Source organism: Bos grunniens, chromosome 7 (assembly GCF_055505025.1).
Source record: "Bos grunniens cultivar Pamir isolate PY7600 chromosome 7, Bosgru_T2T1.0, whole genome shotgun sequence".
In the NCBI taxonomy this organism is placed as follows: domain Eukaryota; kingdom Metazoa; phylum Chordata; class Mammalia; order Artiodactyla; family Bovidae; genus Bos; species Bos grunniens.
Genome location: NC_141171.1, coordinates 72,879,267 through 72,899,289, shown reverse-complemented (window position 1 = coordinate 72,899,289; position 20,023 = coordinate 72,879,267). Strand labels below are relative to the sequence as shown.

General features: G+C 37.1%; 1 long non-coding RNA gene across 5 annotated transcripts in view; it reads left to right on the top strand.

The window, feature by feature from the left end:
* The window catches only part of LOC147369825 (uncharacterized), a 229,093-nt gene that overhangs the window by 74,077 nt on the left and 134,993 nt on the right, over positions 1-20,023 (top strand). For all 5 annotated transcript variants that reach the window (XR_015168576.1, XR_015168573.1, XR_015168575.1 and 2 more), the window contains one exon: positions 18,173-18,302. This is a non-coding gene — a long non-coding RNA (uncharacterized LOC147369825). The remainder of the gene's footprint in view (positions 1-18,172; positions 18,303-20,023) is intronic.

Sequence of the window (20,023 nt, the reverse complement as noted above, 5' to 3'; positions counted from 1 at the left end):
TTCCATACAAATTGTGAAATTATTTGTTCTAGCTCTGTGAAGAATACTGTTGGTAGCTTGATAGGGATTGCATTGAATCTATAAATTGCTTTGGGTAGTATACTCATTTTCACTATATTGATTCTTCCAATCCATGAACATGGTATATTTCTCCATCTATTAGTGTCCTCTTTGATTTCTTTCACCAGTGTTTTATAGTTTTCTATATATAGGTCTTTAGTTTCTTTAGGTAGATATATTCCTAAGTATTTTATTCTTTCCGTTGCAATGGTGAATGGAATTGTTTCCTTAATTTCTCTTTCTGTTTTCTCATTACTAGTGTATAGGAATGCAAGGGATTTCTGTGTGTTGACTTTATATCCTGCAACTTTACTATAGTCATTGATTATTTCTAGTAATTTTCTGGTGGAGTCTTTAGGGTTTTCTTCCTTATTTGAATTTGACATGAACTAGGGGGTTGGAATCTATGACTCCACACTGAAAAAGCTCTATTGTTTCCAGAGGTTCTACTAATAACAAAAGCCTTTATATTAGTTAGATTTTATTCAGTTTCAACAGGTGGAAAATCAAATCAAACTAAGTTAAGACAAAAAGAGCTGTATGGAGGATTTATTATTTCATGTAATGGAAAACTCCAAATCTAAAGAGTCATGGCTAAGCTCAATCTTACTAGCTCAATGAGTCAGATAATGAAAATCAGTGCAGTCAGACTCTAAAATAAAGGTGAAATTTTGGAAAGGAAGGTGCCACAAAAATCTCCAAAATACTGCCCCAATCCCTTGATGATCCCTTGTTCATGAATCAAGGAAGCACCAAATTTCTCTGTGTAAAGCAACAGATAAAAGACTAAAAATTTTGAAAGTTTTAGTTGCTGCTCACCATAGGAAAGGCAGAGTTTGGATTTTAATTCCAATTCCAAATACATCCAATGACTCAAAGGAAAATATGCTTATAATGAGAGAAAGTGAAAGTGAAAATGAAAGTCACTCTGTCTTGTCTGACTCTGTGACCCCATGGGATAGTCCATGGAATTCTCCAGGCCAGAATATTGGAGTTGGTAGTGTTCCCTCCTCCAAGGGATCTTCCCAACCCAAGGGATCAAACCCAGGTCTCCCACATTGAAGGTGGATTCTTTACCAGCTGAGCCACCAGGGAAGCATAATAAGAGAAATTATGTGAAACCCAAAGTAGAAATGGAGACTATAAAAACCCAATGGAAATTTTAGAATTATAAAATAAAATATCTGAAATGAAAAATTTGCTGTATACATAGCAGATAGATTGGCTGGCAAATGAATCAGTAAATAAAAAATAATTTATGTATTGCCATCTGACCCACACTGCAAGAAATACTAAAGAAAACTCTTTAGGCTAGAGTGACACCAGAAATATACTGTATGAAAATTTGTATCTATAAGAAGAATGAAAGAACACTAAAAATGATAAATATATGATTTTTTCTCTTAATTTCTTTAAACAATATATGAAAAAATATAACATGTATTATGTAATTTGTTATAATATGCCTATATAGTATATAAAGTAACAACGGCAAAAGGCCAGAGTGTAATTGAAACTGTTCTATCACAACTTTCTTATATTTTGCTTGTGGTACAAATTAATTCTAAAAATTCTATGGTAAGTTAAGGATAAATATTGTCACTCTAGAGCAGCCACTAAACTAATGCTAACAAGTTTAGCTCAAAAATTAATAAAGGCATTAAAATATCACATTAGAAAAGGACTATTAGACCCCTAAGAAAAGAAGAAATGAACAAAAACTTATAGAAAAATAGAAAACAAATGACAAAATGGTAGTTAAGTTCAACCATGTGTGCATGCATGCTAAATTGCTTCCCTTGTGTCCAACTCTTTGCAAGTCTGTGAACTGTAGCTGCCAGGCTCTTCTGCCCATGAGGATTCTCCAGGCAAGAATACCAGAGTGGGTTGCCATCCCTCCTCCAAATTCAACCATATTGATGGTTCAATTTTAATGGACTAAACTTCCCAATTAAAAGTCAATGATTGTCTTGTTGGATTTAATCAGACCTATATGTTTCCTACAAAACCCCATTTTAAGTTTAATGACATAGGAAAAACTAAAAGGATAGAAAAAGAAATTCCATATGAATAGTACATGCAAAAAAATGGAGTGCTATATTAACATAAAAAATGAACTTAAAATATTATCAGAAATAAAAAGGAACATTTAATAATGAGAAAAAGATTAATTCATCCAAAAATAAGACAATAATAAATGTATACATGCACATGCAGGCCTTTTATTGTGTTTCAATTTGCTGCTCTAGGCAGGTAAGCTTTTTTTTTTTTTTTAATACAAATTGAAGGTTAAAGGCAACCCTGTATTAAGCAGTTCTATCAGTACCATTTTTCTAATAGCACATGCTCACTTCAAATCTCTGTGTCACATTTGTTAATTCTCACTATATTTCTGTTTCATTATTATATATGTTATGGTGATCTGTGATGTTACTACTGTAAAAAGATTATGACTCACTGAAGGCTTAGATGATGGTTGTCATTTTTTAAACAATAAAGTATTTTTAAATTCAGGTGCATATTGATGTATTTTTTAAGACCTAATCCTATTGCACATTTAATAGACTACAGTATAGTATATATGTAACTTTTATATGTGCCAGGAAACCAAAAAAATATATAGGGACTTAGTTATTGTGCTATTCACTTTATTGTTGTTGTCTGGAACCAAACCCACAATATCTCTGAGGTATGCCTTTATAATCCTAATAACAGAGCTTTAAATACGTGAAGGAAGTGAGTGAAGTTGTTCAGTTGTCTCTGACTCTTTGTGACCCCGTGGGCTGTAGCCTACCAGGTTCCTCTCTCTGTCCATGGGATTTTCCAGGCAAGAATACTAGAGTAGGTTGCCATTTCCTTCTCCAGGAGATCTTCCCGACGAAGGGATTGAACCCTGATCGCCCACATTCTAGGTGGATGCTTTACCATCTGAGCCACCAGGGAAGTCCAACTTACATAATTAAAGGAAGAAAGATAAATCCCCAATCATGGTTAGAGATTTAACACCCTGATCCAATTGACATTTGCAGACTTCACCCAACCTGTAGAATGCATATACTTTCTGAACCCATAGCTAAGCTAAAAATGTTTCAATAGATTTCAAAATAAAATCTTACAAAGTATTTCCTCTGAGTAAAATGCAATAAATTAGAAATTAAAAAAATAAGATATTCAGAAATCCCCAAACTTAAAAATAAAACAAAGCACACTTTAAATATTCTATTGGTTAAAGAAGAAATGGCAAAGAATATCAGAAAATATTTCCATCTGAAATAATAAATGTACAATATATCAAATAAAGTAAGTGAGGTTAAAATAAAATAAGACATAATGATATGAAGCCCAGGATATGTTTTACAAAAAAGTACCAAATATCATTTCAGTAGCACTCTTGCAAAAAAAGATGTATAGCTTTAACCTGATTATAAGAAATTATCAGACAAACCCAGTTTGAGAACCACTGTCAATCATAATGGGCTTCCCAAGTGATGCAGTTAAAGAATCTGCCTGCCAATGTAGGAGATGCAAGAGACATAGGTTTGATCCTTGGGTCAGGAAGACCCCCTGGAGGAGGGCATGGCAACTCATCCAGTATTCTTGCCTGGAGAATCCCATGGACAGAGCCTGGCGGGCTACAGTCCACAGAGTAGCAAAGAGCCTGACATGACTGAGCACTCACGCTCTCAATCATAACTGACTAGTATTCTTCAAAATGTTAAAGCACAAAAGACAAGGAAAGACTGAAGAGCTGTCAAAAATTGTAGAAGAATAAAGAGAAAGAACATAAAAACAAAAAAAAATTGGGGAAATTCAGATAATGTCAGTAGTTTAATTAATGGCATTGTGCCAACATTAATTTACTCGTTTTGATAGCTGTCCAATAGTTATGTAAAATGGTAATGATAGAAGAAGTTGGGAAGGGTATACATGAACTCTACATTCTTTTTAAAAATATTTTCTTAACTAAAATTATTCAAAGTAAATTTTTAAAAAATGTAGAATGCATCTAATGCAGTTTAATGTTTGTGTCATATAGCAATTTATAGCTTCAAATATTTGTATTAGAAAACAAAAAGTGTTTAAAATCAATGATTGAAAATTTTACCTAATGAAATCAGAAGAAACAAATTCAATTCAAAGTAAATAAAAACAAGGAAAACTTAAATATAAAGACAGAAATTAATAAAATGGAAAATAATATAGAAAACCAATAGAGCAAGCCAACTTTCTAAATTTCTACTTTTTATATACATATTAAAACAAAGGAAGTAAAATGATAATAAAAATACATATATTTATTTACTTTTGCTAGAAACCTAAAAGTATTTAAGGACTTTTTTTTTTTTTTTTCTTTTTTTACAACTAGAAGCTTTGTGGACTACCAAGTAACATTAATTTCTGTTTCAAAGCCCCTTTAAGGAAGGTATATTGTTAAACAGTTCAGGGATTCCTGTACTATTGCTTAGTATCAAGGTAGCATTCGTTGTGGTTCCTAGGGGTTGGAGGAACCATTTACTTCTGATTCATAGCTTACAGTAAAGATACTGACCTTTGGTCTGCCAGATTTAGACAGTTGAAAATCTCCTATTAGAACCTCCTTTTTTCAGTTTGCCAGCAAGACCCTAAACTGAAGCTCAAATTCACCAGTTTCAAAACACCTTTCAGAAGCAGTCACAGTGGTTTGCCTACTGCATTAGATTTTAGCCTTTACTTAGACCAGAGATCAACAAACATTTTTTTGTAAAGGATAAGATAGTGTATATTTTAGGCCCTGTTTACAGTCATAACATCTCCATCAGGATGACTCACCCCTGACATTTTAGTACAAAAGCATCAGTGAACAATAAGTCAATGAGTGGGAAAGCTGTGTTTCAATAAAAGCTTCAGTTATAAAGATTGAAATTTGAGTTTCATTTAATTTTCATGTGAAACTTCTTTTTGCAATTATTTAAAACCATAGAAAACATTCTTAGCTTAGGGGCATTACAAAAGAGAAACAGCCCAGACTTGTCTCACTGCTGAAGTTTCCCACTGTCTGACTGAGATATTTGCCTGATAAATTTTTGCTTCTTTGTTAGTGTTCACTAGTATATGTTTGTGTGTGTGTGTGTGTGTGCGCATATAGCAGAAAGCTATAATCAGATATCTGGCCAATCATATTAACAAAAATAGAAGTAAATACAGAAAAACTTACATTTAGAAATACAGTATCCTTAATATTCCTACATTTTTCCACACTACTTGTAGATTATAAATTCTCATGGATTTAGAGCCATTTATTCACCAGATTTAGAATTAAAAAGAGAATCTGTAGACTTTATTTCAGAAAATGTCAATTACATAGGCATTTATTTGTGTTTAGTATGAGACTGTAAGTTGAAAATTATTCATTTTATTTCAACATACTGGAATGGAGTAGAAATGAGCATATAAATAGTAATCAAAAGATATACATTTCAGTATTACATTTAAAAGCTGATAATAAAGAAAAGACAAGGTAGTCAAAATGTTCAATATTAAAGGTATTTCCTAGAGCCATCTTAATAACTTTTATAGTAGATTTACATTCATGGTAGATTTTTAAGTACTTCCTTTAACATTAGACAAAATTTAAGAGCCAAAATAAGAAATGTGAACTCAAGCCTATCAATAACTTTGGTTTCTGTGGGAAAGCCACGGTTGTATAATGAGAGTAATAAATGGTGGAACAAAAGAACAGGGTAGTAAATTATAGTACAGAATGTCAATGTTTAATAAGTAGAATGCAGAGGTTGTATTGATTTCTAAAAACAAAGTATGCAAATTAAAAAAAATATGTCTTGTTTCTATTATCTAAGAGCACAGTAATGCTTATGAGTGTGAAAACATTGGTGAACAAGAATGCATTAATATTTTACATTTACGGTCAATTGATTTTTGGCACATGTGCCAAAACCAGTCAGTGTTGCAAGAATATTTTCTTTTTAACAAATTTTGCTTCAATAAAGGCATATCTACAAGTAAAAAGATAAAGCTAGACCCACACCTTACTTCATATAGAAATATTAACTCAAAATGGATCAAAACTCAGAAATGTATGGGCTAAACCTATTAAACTCTTAGAAGAAAAAATGAGTAGGTCTTCATGTACTTTATTTTGGCAAGGGATTCTTAGCTATGACACCGGAAGTACAAGCACAAAAGAAAAAAATAGATGAATTGGACTTTATAAAAAGTTCTATTTAAGCGTCTGCCTGCAATGTGGGAGACCTAGGTTCAATCCCTATGTTGGGAAGATACCCTGGAGAAGGAAATGGCAACCCACTCCAGTATTCTTGCCTGAAGAATCCCATGGACGGAGGAGCCTGGTGGGCTACAGTCCACAGGGTCGCAAAGAGTCGAACACGACTGAGCAACTTCACTTTCATATATATATATATATATATATATATATAGGTCAAATATACAAATAACTCTTGCAACTCAACAACAGAAAAATAACACATTTTTTAAATGGAAAAGTAATTGAATAGACATTTTATCAAAGAAGATATACAAATGGCCAAGAAGCACATGAAATGTTGTTGCTCAATGTCATTAGTCATTAAGGAAATGAAATAAAATCATGAAGAAATACCACTTCACACCACTAGGCTATATTTTGTTTTTAAAAATACAATGGAAAATAAATTTGGTGAAGATGTGGAGATGAAAGAGCCTTCATACATTGCTGCTGGGATTGTAAAATGGTGCAGTCACTGTAAAAAAGAGCTTGCTGTCTCATCAAAATATTAAACATAGAATTATCATCTGATCAGCAATTCTGTTCCTAGGAATACACCAAAAATCATTGAAAAATTTGTACACAAGTGCTTCTAATAGTACTGTTCACAACAATCTCAACGTATAAACAGACAAATGGGTTAACAAATTATGGTGTATACATATATTGGAATATTTTGCAGCCATAAAAGGAAATAAAATACTGATGCATGCCACAGTGAAAGAATGCAGACACAAAAGGTCACTTATATGCTATATGCTAAATAGGTATATTCATAGACATAGATACTCTGAATCAACCAGGCAAGAATATTGGGGTGGATAGCCATTCCCTTCTCCAGGGGATCTTCCTGACCCAGGGATCAAACCTGACTCGCCTGTATTACAGGCAGATTCTTTGCCATCTGAGCCAACAAGGAAGCCTTTAGCAACTAAACAACCACAAAATTCATAGAGACAGAAAGCCAATCAGGATTTGAGAGGAGAGGTAGAAATAAATACAACTGAGTGACAGCTTAATGAGTATGAGTTTCCTCTTGTGGTGATGCAAAGTTTTCAGAAGTTAATAGAGGTGATAGTTGCATAACGTGAATGTCCTAAATTTTACTGAATTATGTGCCTTAAAATGGTTACTTTTACATTATGTGAATTTTGCCTGAATTAAAAAAAGGTGATATACTATACAGAGATTTAGATCCTTATGCTGACAAAGTTATAGCACACCTTTCCTCTTTTTTCTTTATATCCTATAAAAAAAGTACAGAGAAAAGAGAATAAGAATGCATTGTGCCTAATTTTAATATACTGCCCATTTTCATGTATTAACTAAATCTACCAAAAAATCCAAAAATATCATTACTTCCGTCCTCCTAGTGAAAATGAAAACTGGAATCAAAGGCATTTTTAGGGTAGCTAATTAAATTTTTTGGTTCTCTCTTTTTCCTAACTATGAAAAAGATACATAGTTTCAAATCCAATTCCCTCATCTCACTATATTTCCAGAGGGCTTTTATTGTTTTTGTTTATGAATCCACACCTCCAATTTTGAAACCCTGAGGTCTTTTCAAACTAAAGTTTTCTGAATCCCAAGATGCTTTAACTTCTTTTCAAAAATAAATACATAAAATAAACATAATTTGGCCCTGAATCTGAATCACATAAAAACACTCATAATCATCAAAACTCAAATAATGATCATAGTTGAAAGCTGGTAAGAATGATTACAAAAGAATGGGTCTAAATTTCCAAAAGTACAGCACTGATAGTCAATGCATTTATTATGTCCTGAGTTCCAAAATAATGTTGAATTCTCTGCTTACTATAATGTGTGATTCCTTCAATGCTTCAGTAAGACTGCAGCCCATGAAAGATAGCCTCAATCTACTGAATCTGTAAAGGTCACCAGAATCTATTAAAAAAGAACTTTGGCTCAAAATCCTAAACACAAAATCAAATAGTGTACTATCAGAAGATGGTGGTTCACATGAAAAGTGAAAGTGAAAGTTGCTCAGTCCTGTCTTGACTCTTTACGACCCCATGTAGTCCCTGGAATTCTCCAGGCCAGAATACTGGAGTGGGTAGCCTTTCCCTTCTCCAGGGGAGTCTTCCCAACCCAGGGATCGAACCCAGGTGTCCCACATTGCGGGTGGATTCACCAGCTGAGCCACAAGGGAGGCCCCGCAAAGCTGAAGGTAATACAGTGGTGCTCAAAGAACCATGTGCTGTGAGGTCTATCACAAAGCACCCTAGCCTAATCTGAATGACTAAGGGTCTTCCCTGGGGAAGTTAATGTTTGAGGAGAGAACTGAAAGACAAAGTGAAGTTGTTGAGCAAAGAACAGTAGAAGAGACTTCCTATCCAAAAAAATATATCCCCTGTATATAGGCAATGACCATGAAAATCAATATCACTGAAAATAAAGAAAAAAGGCCATGTGGCTGGAGCTCACCTAGAAAGAGCAATCTCATCCCTTTTTCTAGATAAATAAGCAAGGGCTATTTTATGCAGTATCTTGTTTAAGGATTTGGAATTTTACTCTAAAATTATTAGAGATACACTTGAAGCTTTTAAATGAGAGAGAGGCCTATTTAGATTTGTACTGTTGGGATATCTCTGACATTGTATGGAGAACACGAGGGTAAATGCAAAAAAACTAGTTGAACAGGACAGAAGTAATAATAACCAATGAGGTGGTCAACAGCCTGGAGAGAGATAGTCAGATTTCAGAGTTGCTCAGGAAGCAAAATTAAGAAGTCACATGTAATTGAATTATGGCTGAGATGTTTTTAAAAAACTTTTGGTTAGCAGCTTCTTGTAATGGCAGATGCTACCAGATGACTCCCCTGCAGAAGACAATTATAAAACCTGGACATAATAAAAAATAATGGCTTGCTTGAGGCACTGGAGATCTAATAGAAGAAAGCACATTGGAGGCAGTGCTCTTTTTGGGCACAGGAGGAGTGGAGCTGGACAAAGTTCTGTTTTCACAGCTTTCAGTCTTGGACTAAGGGCAGTTGCTATGGCTCATATGCACTTTTTTCTGACAAGGGGAACTATAGCTATGGAGATATTGATGAATTGAAGGACCTTGGAAAGACAGAAGAGGGGATCTTCAAATTCTTTCTACCCATGTCTCTGGTTGATCCCTGAACACATTTATGGCCAGACTAGAACAGCTTAACCAAAGACAAAAAATCTGGAAATGACAGAAGCAAGTTAATTTGAAAGTTTTAGTTTAGTTTAGTTCAGTCGCTCAGTCATGTTCGACTCTTTGCGACCCCATGGACTGCAGCATGCCAGGCCTCCCTGTCCATCACCAACTCCCTGAGTTCACTCAGACTCACGTCCATTGAGTCAGTGATGCCATCCAGCCATCTCATCCTCTGTCATCCCCTTCTCCTCCTGCCCCCAATCCCTCCCAGCATCAGAGTCTTTTCCAATGAGTCAACTCTTCGCATGAGGTGGCCAAAGTACTGGAGTTTCAGCCTTAGCATCATTCCTTCCAAAGAAATCCTAGGGCTGATCTCCTTCAGAATGGACTGGTTGGACCCTGGAAATTATCTAATATGAATCAGAGAGAAAAATAAAAATAAGAAAATAAGAGAAAGAAAAATAAAATTAAATAGAGGTCTGAAGACCTGTTGTAACAAATGGTTCAACATATTGGATAATTGGAATCCCAAAAGGGAAAGGAATAAAAAATTATGGCAGTAAAAATATTTAATAAATAAGGGCCTCAAATTCCCCATATTTGATTGAAAAAATCTGCAGATACAAGATGCTTAATAAACACAAAGCAGGATAAACATGAAGAAGCTCATACTGGCAAACGATTATAAGCCACAATCAGCCTACTATAAAGTAAAGATGAAAAGCACATCTTGAAAGCAGCAAGGCAAGAATGACACATTACCTACAGGAGAAGATTGATTAAATTAATATCTAATTTCCTGCTAGAAACGATGGAGGCCAGAGGAGAGTGAGACAACATATTTAAAGTGCTGAAAGAAATAGAAAAACCAAGCCAGAGTCTATAGATTTTTTAATCCTAAATTAGAAAATTCAGAAAAAAATAATCTTCAAGAATAAAGACCAATTCAACCTGAGGAAAGCTAAGAGAAATCTTACCATAAATGTCTTTAAGGAAAATATCCAAACTTTAAAAAAAAAAATGATATCAGATGTAAGTTCAGATCCTGAGATAACACTTAAGCTCAATGTAAATGGTATGTATCTGAATAAATTCAGAAACCTATTTTATTCTTTATTTTATCTCCATTTTTATTTTTTATTATTCTCCATTTTTATTTTTTCTCCATTATTATTTTTTATTTTTTTTTAATTCTTTAATTTTGTGTAAGTTATATGACTGTTGAAAGCAAAATTAATGGGATGGCTTGTGGGATTTATAACACATATAGATAAATATATGTAACAACAAGAACTTAAAGGGTTAGGTGTATCAGTTCAGTTCAGTTCAGTCGCTCAGTCGTGTCCAACTCTTTGCGACCCCATGAACTGCAGCACACTAGGCCTCCCTGTCCATCACCAACTCCTACAGTTTACATAAACTCATGTCCATTGAGTCGATGATACCATCCAACCATCTCATCCTCTGTCGTCCTCTTCTCCTCCTGCCCTCAATCTTTCCCAGCATCAGGGTATTTTCAAATGAGTCAGCTTTTCGCATCAGGTAGCCAAAATATTGGAGTTTCAGCTTCAACATCAGTCCTTCCAATGAACACACAGGACTGATCTCCTTTAGGATGGACTAGTTGGATCTTTTTGAAGTCCAAGGGGCTCTCAAGAGTCTTCTCCAACACCACAGTTCAAAAGCATCAATTCTTCAGTGCTCAGCTTTCTTCACAGTCCAACTCTCACTTCCATACATGACCACTGGAAAAACCATAGCCTTGACTAGACGGACCTTTGTTGGCAAAGTAGTGTCTCTGCTTTTGAATATGCTATCTAGGTTGGTCATAACTTTCCTTGCAAGGAGTAAGTGTCTTTTAATTTCATGGCTGCACTCACCAACTGCAGTGATTTTGGAGCCCCAAAAAATAAAGTCTGACACTGTTTCCACTGTTTCCCCATCTATTTCCCATGAAGTGATGGGACCAGATGCCATGATCTTAGTTTTCAAATGTTGAGCTTTAAGCCAACTTTTTCACTCTCCTCTTTGACTTTCATCAAGAGGCTCTTTAGTTCTTCTTCACTTTCTGCCATAAGGGTGGTATCATCTGCATATCTGAGGTTATTGATATTTCTCCCACAATCTTGATTCCAGCTTGTGCTTCTTCCAGCCCAGCGTTTCTCATTATATACTCTGCATATAAGTTAAATAAGCAGGGTGATGATATACAGCCTTGATGTACTCCTTTTCCTATTTGGAATCAGTCTGTTGTTCCATGTCCAGTTCTAACTGTTGCTTCCTGACCTGCATACAGGTTTCTCAAGAGGCAGGTCAGGTGGTCTGGTATTCCCAGTCCCTTCAGAATTTTCCAAAGTTCATTGTTATCCACACAATCAAAGGCTTTGGCATAGACAATAAAGCAGAAATAGATGCTTTTCTAGAACTCTCTTGCTTTTCGATGATCCAGCAGATGCTAGCAATTTGATCTCTGGTTCCTCTGCCTTTCCTAAAACCAGGTTGAACATCTGGAAGTTCACGGTTCACATATTGCTGAAGCCTGGCTTGGAAAATTTTGAGCATTACTTTACTAGCGTGTGAGACGAGTGCAACTGTGCAGTAGTTTGAGTATTCTTTGGCATTGCCTTTCTTTGGGATTGGAATGAAAACTGACCTTTTCCAGTCCTGTGGCCACTGCTGAGTTTTCCAAATTTGCTGGCATATTGAGCGCAGCACTTTCACAGCATCATCTTTCAGGATTTGAAATAGCTCACCTGGAATTCCACCACCTCCACTAGCTTTGTTCATAGTGATGCTTCCTAAGGCCCACTTGACTTTGCATTCCAGGATGTCCGGCTCTAGGTGAATGATCACACCATTGAAAGGTTGTTGTTGAATCACGTGAATACACCAGGATTCTTGGCCCCCGGAGGAGAAGAATTCAATCCGGACTCTATTTGGAGACCCCTGGCCTTCCTGCCTGTTACCCTCTCACCATCATGATTATCTAGGTTGTGAAGATCTTTTTTGTACAGTTCTTCTGTGTATTCTTGCCATCTCTTCTTAATATCTTCTGCTTCTGTTAGGTCCATACAATTTCTGTCCTTTATTGAGCCCTTCTTTGCATGAAATGTTCCCTTGGTATCTCTAATTTTCTTGAAGAGACCTCTAATCTTCCCCATGCTCTTGTTTTCCTCTATCTTTGCATTGATCACTGAGGAAGGCTTTCTTATCTCTCCTTGCTATTTTTTGGAACTCTACATTTAAATGGGTATATCTTTCCTTTCTCCTTTGCTTTCTGCTTCTCTTCTTTTCTCAGTTATTTGTGAGGCCTCCTCAGACAGCCATTTTGCTTTTTTGCATTTCTTTTCCATGGGGATAGTCTTGATCCCTGTCTCCTGTACAGTGTCAAGAGCCTCTGTCCATAGTTTATCAGGCACTCTGTCTATCAGATCTAGTCCCTTGAATCTATTTGTCACTTCCACTGTATAATTTTAAGGGATTTGATTTAGATCATACCTGAATGGTTTAGTGGTTTTCCCTACTTTCTTCAATTTAAGTCTGAATTTGGCCATAAGGAGTTCATGATCTGAGCCACAGTCAGCTTCCAGTCTTGTTTTTGCTGACTGTATAGAGCTTCTCCATCTTTGCCTGCAAAGAATATAGTCAGTCTGATTTCAGTGTTGGCCATCTGGTGATGTTTATGTGTAGAATTGTCTCTTGAGTTGTTGAAAGAGGGTGTTTTCTATGACCAGTGCGTTCTCTTGGCAAAACTCTATGAGCCTTTGCCCTTCTTCATTCTGTACTCTAAGGCCAAATTTGACTGTTACTCCAGGTGTTTCTTAACTTCTTACTTTTGCATTCCAGTAGTCTCCTATAATGAAAAGGACATCTTTTTTTGGTATTAGTTCTAAAAGGTCTTGTAGGTCTTCATAGAACTGTTCAACTTCAGCTTCTTCAGCATTACTGTTTGGGGCATAGACTTGGATTACCATGATATTGAATGGTTTGCCTTGGAAACAAACAGAGATCATTCTGTCATTTTTGAGATTGCATCCAAGTCCTGCATTTCAGACTCTGTTGTTGACCATGATGGCTACTCCATTTCTTCTGAGGTATTCCTACCCACAGTAGTAGATATAATGGTCATCTGAGTTAAATTCACCCATTCCAGTCCATTTTAGTTCGCTGATTCCTAGAATGTTGAAGTTCACTCTTGCCATCTCCTGTTTGACCACTTCCAATTTGCCTTGATTCATGGACTTAACATTCCAGGTTCCTATGCAGCATTTCTCTTTACAGCATCGGACTTTGCTTCTATCACCAGTCCCATCCACAACTGGGTGTTGTTTTTGCTCTGGCTCCATCCCTTCATTCTTTCTCGAGTTATTTCTCCACTAATCTCCAGTAGCATATTGGGCACCTACTCACCTGGGTAGTTCATCTTTCAGTGTCCTATCCTTTTGCCTTTTCATACTGTTCATGGGGTTAGCAATGCATTTTATTGCAGAGTTCTTACCTTTTGTGTGAAGAGGCATTACATTATCTCTAAGTGACCATAAAAAATAAGTCCCTTAAAACAACTTCAAAAACATGCAGTGAAGTATAAAAAACGTGTTCAGAGAGGCTGCAGGATGCTGAAGAATTCTTTAGGAAATTTTAGGACTGAAGTAACACATGAGAATGGGATTAGACGACCTCTAAAATACCTCTAATGGTCTACTGTAGCATCACTGAGGTGTACAATTAAATCGCCTTTCAAGAAAATACTTGGCTTTGCGTTGCAAGGAGTGAAATAAGCCAACAACTTCTATCTATGAACATCTTCAGAACCTGCTTCAGCTTTCAAACTGAAGTCGTGCTCTTCCTGGACAGCTGTAGCCAAAGACTGAGCGTGGTATGGTCCTGAACATTTCTGTCCAATATAGGACTCATCTAATGGAACATGTTTTTCCAGAGATACTCCATTGGGTTGACTAAGACTTTTGTTATATCTAACACCATGCCTGTAAACCTTCTGTCTTCAACACTGTTTTCTCTCCTTTTATGTAATAAGCCTCTTGTAATCCTAATTACATCTCAGCATCTACTCTCTGAGGACCTAATTAATACAGCTCCCATTTCAAAGCTGGGGCCATGCCTACCTTCTTTCATAGCTTTCCAGAAAACTTTGAATTTTCTGAAGCAGGGTGATGACAGAGAATAAAGCATTACTTTTGCATGAAGATTATGAGGAAAAATATTTTGCCATGTTCTCATACCCATCTCCTCCCCCAAGAAATTCAACAGTGGTGTAGAGACATAGAATATCTACATGCTGTAAGTGCCGATGTAGAGATCACATTTTTTATCCTGGCTTTCCCTGCTCCATAGAGAGGTAACATCAGTATTCAAACAAATATAATAAACATTCGCAACAAATATTTGCTGAAATAGATAAAGGGGCACTTGGAATAAATTTAAGCTATTTATACTTACTGTTGCAACACCTCATTCAAGGTAGAGAGGAGAATTCTATGGTATTTTTTTAATTCTTGGACTAAAGGAAGTATGCAGCTATTATGCAAGAGTAAGAGTAATATGAATAAAATTGTAAGAATGAAGCAAAGCTCTTAGATGTTACTGGTCTAGAGAGAACACTGGACTCAAGAAGTGGCTTTTCCCCCCTATTTTAATAAAAGAGAAGGTTAACTTTGAGACTAGAAACAGATAAGTAGCAATTTTGCATCCATTCAAAAGAATAATCTTGATCTCCAAAAAGTGTTAATGATCCATTTAACACTTTCTTGATTAGAAGGTTGAAAGTTAGAGGAGGATAGGAAGTTGCTTCATATAAAACAAAGAGCCCAGGCCTGGACTTGTAACCTGACTGTGGTCATGGGCTCTGAACTTGATGTTTTCATCTGTAAAATGGACAGGACAGCACCTAAGCAGGATAATTATGCACATAAAATAAAAGGTAAAAAAAACTATCACAATTTCTAGCTTCCAAAAGATTCTCAGTTGATTACATTATCAATTATATGATAATGATATATAATTATATTAACAAAATGATTATCTGTAGCCCCTCTGCTATTCCTAACCAGGACATCAGAGATGAACAAGAAAGCAGGAGTGATTTGTAGTACCTAAAGGAGATCAGTCCTGGGTGTTCTTTGGAAGGAATGATGCTAAAGCTGAAACTTCAGTACTTTGGCCACCTCATGCGAAGAGTTGACTCATTGGAAAAGACTCTGATGCTGTGAAGGATTGGGGGCAGGAGGAGAAGGGGATGACAGAGGATGAGATGGCTGGATGGCATCACTGACTTGATGGACGTGAGTTTGTGTGAACTCCAGGGGTTGGTGATGGACAGGGAAGCCTGGTGTGCTGCAATTCATGGAGTTGCAAAGAGTCAAACATGACTGAGTGACTGAACTGAACTGAACTGAACTGAACCAAACTGATTTGGACTGAATGGCCTGAAGCTGTAATGGCAGCAGATAGTGATTTTCCTATAAGGAGAAAGGACGTTGAAGGTGGTATTTCATCTTTAAAGCAAAGGCAAAGAAAGAATAAGTAAAAATGAGCAAGAGCACAGGAATGCTGGAATAAAACAGATTTTTCTTAGAAATCTGAAAATCACTTAGAGTCTGGAATAACCACATATTCTTTGAAGTTTTCAGGGACTGTCCATTGATTGATCCATCCATCCTTTTTTGTTCAATACTTATTTTTAAGTCTAAATGAACAGCTTAGTTGTAGAACTTGGATGAGAAAACCTGAAAAGTGCCAATTTCCCTTGAGTAGCTCAAGTCTTATGATATACGGTGACCAGGAGCCCAGAACACCAGGCAGTTAAGAATATAGATGCCAGTGTCAGATGAAGCGGGCTCGAGTTCCGGCTCCAGCATCATGACGTTGGTCAAGTTGTTTAACCTCTCTGTGCCTCGTTTTCCTCATAATAACAGTACCAAATTCAGAGCAGAGAGGATTAAATGGGGTATTCTTCTGAAGTGCTTAGATCCTAATTCCACAGTTAGTGCTAATTGTAATCTGCTATTGTTATTATCTCATTGACTGTTACCCCCATTAAAGTAACTACTGCCTTGCCAGAGAAGAAAAATGCTAAGTGCATAAGAATTGTTATTGAAAACACTGCCATAGTTTCCCTTCCACCCACAATAACTTTGATCTTACTTCCTTGGTGGTGTTCAGAGACAAAGTGAAAGAGTAAAAGACAGAAAGAACAAGAGGAAAGAAGAGAAATAATAAATTAACCTTTTATCAAGAGCACATTTGCTGCTGAACCAGAGTAAGGGTGTATGTACATTATTAGCTTTTCTTTAATCCTTGCGATTGTATGTGTTCAATTAAAATATCTACTTTCTAATTAGGAAATAAAGCCTCGGAAAATGTCATGAAAACACCCAAGGCCACACAATGGTGTGCAGAGTGGTTTTTTACCACCCTATGGCTTGTCATCAAAGCTTAAGGGAAAAAGGACAAAACAGAACACATTGTATAACACTTTAGAAAGAGCTTCCCATGTTTAACTTTATTTCAACTTCACAGAATTTTTATGAGATAAGATAATGTGGCAGGTTGGATTTGACAGATGAGGGACATGGAGTCTCAGAAAGGTTATGTGACATGCCCAAGGTCACACAACAAAGTAGAGAACATGGACCCACAAGGCAGACATTGGGTGTCCCACCTCCCTTCTTTCCCTTGTTCCATTCTCAAGTGAATTCTGGAATGATGTCTGCTGCTATAGCAAAGAAGAAGAGTATATTCATATTATCAGAAAAGGTACTTGACTATTTCTCTTCCATTGCTGCTGCTGCAGAGTCACTTCAGTCGTGTCCGACTCTGTGCGACCCCATAGACGGCAGCCCACCAGGCTCCCACGTCCCTGGGATTCTCCAGGCAAGAACACCGGAGTGGGTTGCCATTTCTTTCTCCAATGCATGAAAGTGAAAAGTGAAAGTGAAGTTGCTCAGTCGTATCCGACTCTTAGCGACCCCATGGACTGCAGCCTACCAGGCTCCGCCTGGGATTTTCCAGGCAAGAGTACTGGAGTGGGGTGCCATTGCCTTCTCCTTCTCTTCCATTAGGCAACTTCAATTATCATAAGAAATTATAAGCTCCATGAGGGCAAGAAAAAAAATATGTCTTTTACACAACTGAGTGTAACCCCAATAATTACCACAATGTTGGCATGGAGTGAGCAGTTGATACAGATTTATTGAATAAATAAAAGAATTAATTAGATGCAGAGAAAGTACGAAGCCCTCAATACCTTATAAGAATGAATTTATAGCCTTGGCAGAGGAAGATCATCTATGAGAATTGCTAATTATCCTTAAGTTCTGGCTACATGTATTAATGTTTCATGTATAAGTTTCAGGTATATTTCACTTTCTTTGTATGTCCAATGGACAATGGGCTTCCCTGGTGGCTGAATCGGTAAAGAATCCACCTGCAGGGCAGGAGACCTGGGTTCAATCCCTGGGTCAGGAAGAACCCCTGGAGAAGGGAATGGCAACCCACTCCAGTATTCTTGCCTGAAGAATCCCATGGGCAGAGGAACCTGGTGGACTACAGTCCATGGGGTCGCAAGCATTGGACACGACTTAACGACTAAACCACTTACCACCATGGACAGTACTTTTCACCACTAGAATTGTAAATCTTTAGATCTGCAGTAGCCCCTTAACTTCTCCCATTTCTTTGCAGGAAGAAGTAAAGCATCTCCTGAAGCATGTGACCCTTTGGCCTTCTGAGTAACCCCAGTCCTGAAGGATGTGGCCGACAGCCCAGGTGCCACGGTTTCCAAGTCCCGTGGATGTCTTTGTCCACCTGCCAGGTAAGATGACTGTAAAAGTGGATTTGCTTTTCAGAGTTTAATTACACAAAGAGTTAAGTTATTATTCTTCTTCAACAGTCAGCTTAAAATCAAATGAGTGTGACTCCTAAGGCTAGAATAACAGCATGACATAACCAATAAAACTGAATAAATAGTGGAAAAATGCATTTTTCTTATCAGAAGAAGAATGTTTGAAAGAGTGCAAACCCACGGCAGACTTGTTCCGTTAGCTTGCCAGATGGGGACCCGAGGTCCCCGGGGTAGAGGCTGAGCCGTGGGGTGCCCCTCACACTAATGAGGTTTGCCCTAGAATCCGAGGAGACAGATGGATCTGCAGGTTGGAAGCCCTCAGCAATCTCCCTGGGAGTTGGCGCCATTTCATTGGGCCAATTCCCACCTCTGGCCAACCCCCTTTCTCTGCCCTCCCTGCCTCTTCCACCTCCTCTCCTACTTGTTTTGGTAGCTTGTGTAATACTCTATGCCCCAGTAAACATTCTCCCCTGCACACTTCCTTCTGCGTCTTGTTGACTGACTCCTTTTCTGGAATCACATCATTCTCTCTCTCCCTCCTGCCTTTCCCCCCCACCCTTGTGTCCCACTATTTTGGTCTATGACAGCTCCATCTTAATCCCTTCTGACCCCATTAAATTTCTGTTTATTCACAAGTGTTCCAGAAAGAGGTCATGCATGAAGTAATGGAAAGGAAAGGAAGATACTATTCAAAATTCTCATTTATATGTCTGATATTCAATTTAAGGACTTTTTCAATCTTAGTTGACTTACAATCTTCTGTTAATTTCTACTGTGTAGCAAAATGATTCAGTTATACATATATATATATGCATTTTTATTTTTAAAATATTTCCTTATTTTTATTTATTTGGCTACTCCATATCTTAATTGAGCATGCAGGATCTTCGATATTTGTCACAGCATTTGGGAGCTTTACTTCAGAGTCTTTAGCTGCAGCATGTAACCTCTTAGTTGAGGCATGTGGGATCTAGTTCCCTAACTGGGGATTGAATGAGGCCCCCTGCTTTGGGAACATGGACCTCCCACTGGACCACCAGGGAAGTCCCTGTACAGTCCTTTGAAATCCCCTTTCCCTTATGGTTTATTACAGGATATTCAATACAATTCCCTGTGTTATACAGTAAGCTCTCATTTATATTAAGGTTTTTTCTGTTGGGGAAAAAAAATGGGAGAAAATGCATTGGTCATTTGAGGATAGTAGGGGTCTTCATGCCCACCACTAGCCTTTAACACTGCAGATCTCAACTGATGTGGATGATCTAATCTCACACAGTGAGAAATGAGATTTTCATGACTCATGGCAGACTCACCAAGGAGAGGATAGTTCCCAGTCACCACACTTCATGCCCAAAGCATGTGATACCCTTGCTTCAGAACTCTGTAATTGCCTTTGTATGTGGAAATGCCTGGAATACAACTAATTCCATTAGTGCGATGTGAACGTCATAGCCATGTAGGGACTATTCATCTCCCTCCAAACTCCACCAGTAGCAGCCCGAGTGCTCTTGCCAAAATAAAGTATACCTTTTAAAAATACGTATAAATACATATGGAATGTATATATACATCTTTTTTTCAGTAGAATAGTATTTAGTCTTAAAGGAAAAGAAAATTCTGTCACATGCTGTATCATGGATAAACCTTGACAATATTATGCTAAATGAGATAAACTAGTCATAAAAAAAGAC